Source organism: Ambystoma mexicanum, unplaced genomic scaffold (assembly GCF_040938575.1).
Source record: "Ambystoma mexicanum isolate Mex_15411 unplaced genomic scaffold, UKY_AmexF1_1 Mex_scaf10, whole genome shotgun sequence".
Taxonomy (NCBI): Eukaryota; Metazoa; Chordata; class Amphibia; order Caudata; family Ambystomatidae; genus Ambystoma; species Ambystoma mexicanum.
The window spans coordinates 615,001-617,500 of record NW_027182325.1 but is presented as its reverse complement, the minus strand read 5'-3'; the positions used below and the strand labels follow the sequence as shown (position 1 = coordinate 617,500).

The 2,500-nt window shown below is 47.2% G+C and overlaps 7 non-coding genes and 1 pseudogene across 7 annotated transcripts; all 8 read right to left on the bottom strand.

The window, feature by feature from the left end:
* Window positions 1-98: 98 nt before the first annotated feature.
* Window positions 99-217, bottom strand: LOC138541245 (5S ribosomal RNA). The gene has a single exon (XR_011289256.1). It is a non-coding gene; the product is annotated as a 5S ribosomal RNA (ribosomal RNA).
* A 106-nt stretch (window positions 218-323) lies between these two features.
* LOC138549767 (5S ribosomal RNA) lies at window positions 324-442 on the bottom strand. The gene has a single exon (XR_011293539.1). It is a non-coding gene; the product is annotated as a 5S ribosomal RNA (ribosomal RNA).
* Window positions 443-548: 106 nt separating this feature from the next.
* On the bottom strand, window positions 549-667 carry LOC138539476 (5S ribosomal RNA). Its single transcript, XR_011287542.1, has one exon. It is a non-coding gene; the product is annotated as a 5S ribosomal RNA (ribosomal RNA).
* Window positions 668-773: 106 nt separating this feature from the next.
* Window positions 774-892, bottom strand: LOC138538245 (5S ribosomal RNA). The gene has a single exon (XR_011286352.1). It is a non-coding gene; the product is annotated as a 5S ribosomal RNA (ribosomal RNA).
* Window positions 893-1,356: 464 nt separating this feature from the next.
* On the bottom strand, window positions 1,357-1,465 carry LOC138543284 (5S ribosomal RNA; annotated as a pseudogene).
* A 105-nt stretch (window positions 1,466-1,570) lies between these two features.
* On the bottom strand, window positions 1,571-1,689 carry LOC138537157 (5S ribosomal RNA). Its single transcript, XR_011285302.1, has one exon. It is a non-coding gene; the product is annotated as a 5S ribosomal RNA (ribosomal RNA).
* Window positions 1,690-1,795: 106 nt separating this feature from the next.
* On the bottom strand, window positions 1,796-1,914 carry LOC138539368 (5S ribosomal RNA). The gene has a single exon (XR_011287437.1). It is a non-coding gene; the product is annotated as a 5S ribosomal RNA (ribosomal RNA).
* A 106-nt stretch (window positions 1,915-2,020) lies between these two features.
* Window positions 2,021-2,139, bottom strand: LOC138548724 (5S ribosomal RNA). The gene has a single exon (XR_011292516.1). It is a non-coding gene; the product is annotated as a 5S ribosomal RNA (ribosomal RNA).
* Window positions 2,140-2,500: the final 361 nt, after the last annotated feature.

Sequence of the window (2,500 nt, the reverse complement as noted above, 5' to 3'; positions counted from 1 at the left end):
CTAGTGAGTTTGTACTTTTAAGCATCTAGTCGGCTAGACCTTGCAGTTTTGAAAGGCAATTGTGAAATGGCTCACTTCCTGAACTTGGAGCACAAAAAAGCCTACAGCACCTGGTATTCCCAGGTGGTCTCCCATCCAGGTACTAACTAGGCCGGACACTGCTTAGCTTCCGAGATCAGACGAGATCGGGCGCAATCAGTGTGGTGTGGCCGTAGGCTCTGGGCCTAGTGAGTTTTGTACTTTTAAGCATCTAGTCAGCTAGACCTTGCAGTTTTGAAAGGCAATTGAGAAATGGCTCACTTCCTGAACTTGGAGCACAAAAAAGCCTACAGCACCTGGTATTCCCAGGCGGTCTCCCATCCAGGTACTAACGAGGCCCGACACTGCTTAGCTTCCGAGATCAGACGAGATCGGGCGCATTCAGTGTGGTGTGGCCGTAGGCTCTGGTTCTTGTGAGTTTTGTACTTTTAAGCATCTAGTCGGCTAGACCTTGCAGTTTTGAAAGGCAATTGAGAAATGGCTCACTTCCTGAACTTGGAGTACAAAAAAGCCTACAGCACCTGGTATTCCCAGGCGGTCTTCCATCCAGGTACTAACTAGGCCCGACACTGCTTAGCTTCTGAGATCAGACGAGATCAGGCACATTCAGTGTGGTGTGGCCGTAGGCTCTGGGCCTAGTGAGTTTTGTACTTTTAAGCATCTAGTCGGCTAGACCTTGCAGTTTTAAAAGGCAATTGAGAAAGGGCTCACTTCCTGAACTTGGAGCACAAAAAAGCCTACAGCACCTGGTATTCCCAGGCGGTCTCCCATCCAGGTACTAACTAGGCCTGACACTGCTTAACTTCCGAGATCAGTCGAGATCGGGTGCATTCAGTGTGGTGTGGCCGTAGGCTCTAGGAATGCTAAGAATATTACTCTTATGCATTTGCATTTAGTAAGCTAAGCCATACAGCCACTTGCAACATGATACCACGCTCATCGCTCGATCAGGCTCGATCAGGCGAGATATATAAGACTGGTGGGCCCATTCAGGACTCCTATGTCTGGTAGGATAACTTTAATTCATCCATCCTGTGTCTGTTGCAGGGAGGTGGAGAGAACAATCAACACAATAATGGTTTTCTTTCATGCCTCTTGAAGGACTCAATATTCTCTGTACTGCATTACATGTGAAAGTTGATTTATTACCCATGAACACACTACCTGTATGCTAATTCTATGTAAAAAGGTAGCTCCAGCCCTCATGATGTTGTCCAACATTTCCGCTATAAAACGGGATACAATTATTTTGGAAACATACCAAATTTGAAAAATAATTGAGAAGTTGCGCAATTACTAATCATGGAGCACAAAAAAAGCCTACAGCACCTGGTATTCCCAGGCAGTCTCCCATCCAGGTACTAACTAGGCCCGACCCTGCTTAGCTTCCGAGATCGGGCGCATTCAGTGTGGTGTGGCCGTAGGCTCTGGGCCTAGTGAGTTTGTACTTTTAAGCATCTAGTCGGCTAGACCTTGCAGTTTTGAAAGGCAATTGTGAAATGGCTCACTTCCTGAACTTGGAGCACAAAAAAGCCTACAGCACCTGGTATTCCCAGGTGGTCTCCCATCCAGGTACTAACTAGGCCCGACACTGCTTAGCTTCTGAGATCAGACGAGATCGGGCGCATTCAGTGTGGTGTGGCCGTAGGCTCTGGGCCTAGTGAGTTTTGTACTTTTAAGCATCTAGTCGGCTAGACCTTGCAGTTTTGAAAGGCAATTGAGAAATGGCTCACTTCCTGAACTTGGAGTACAAAAAAGCCTACAGCACCTGGTATTCCCAGGCGGTCTCCCATCCAGGTACTAACTAGGCCCGACACTGCTTAGCTTCTGAGATCAGACGAGATCAGGCGCATTCAGTGTGGTGTGGCCGTAGGCTCTGGGCCTAGTGAGTGTTGTACTTTTAAGCATCTAGTCGGCTAGACCTTGCAGTTTTAAAAGGCAATTGAGAAAGGGCTCACTTCCTGAACTTGGAGCACAAAAAAGCCTACAGCACCTGGTATTCCCAGGCGGTCTCCCATCCAGGTACTAACTAGGCCTGACACTGCTTAACTTCCGAGATCAGACGAGATCGGGTGCATTCAGTGTGGTGTGGCCGTAGGCTCTAGGAATGCTAAGAATATTACTCTTATGCATTTGCATTTAGTAAGCTAAGCCATGCAGCCACTTGCAACATGATACCACGCTCATCGCTCGATCAGGCTCGATCAGGCGAGATATATAAGACTGGTGGGCCCATTCAGGACTCCTATGTCTGGTAGGATAACTTTAATTCATCCATCCTGTGTCTGTTGCAGGGAGGTGGAGAGAACAATCAACACAATAATGGTTTTCTTTCATGCCTCTTGAAGGACTCAATATTCTCTGTACTGCATTACATGTGAAAGTCGATTTATTACCCATGAACACACTACCTGTATGCTAATTCTATGTAAAAAGGTAGCTCCAGCCCTCATGATGTTGT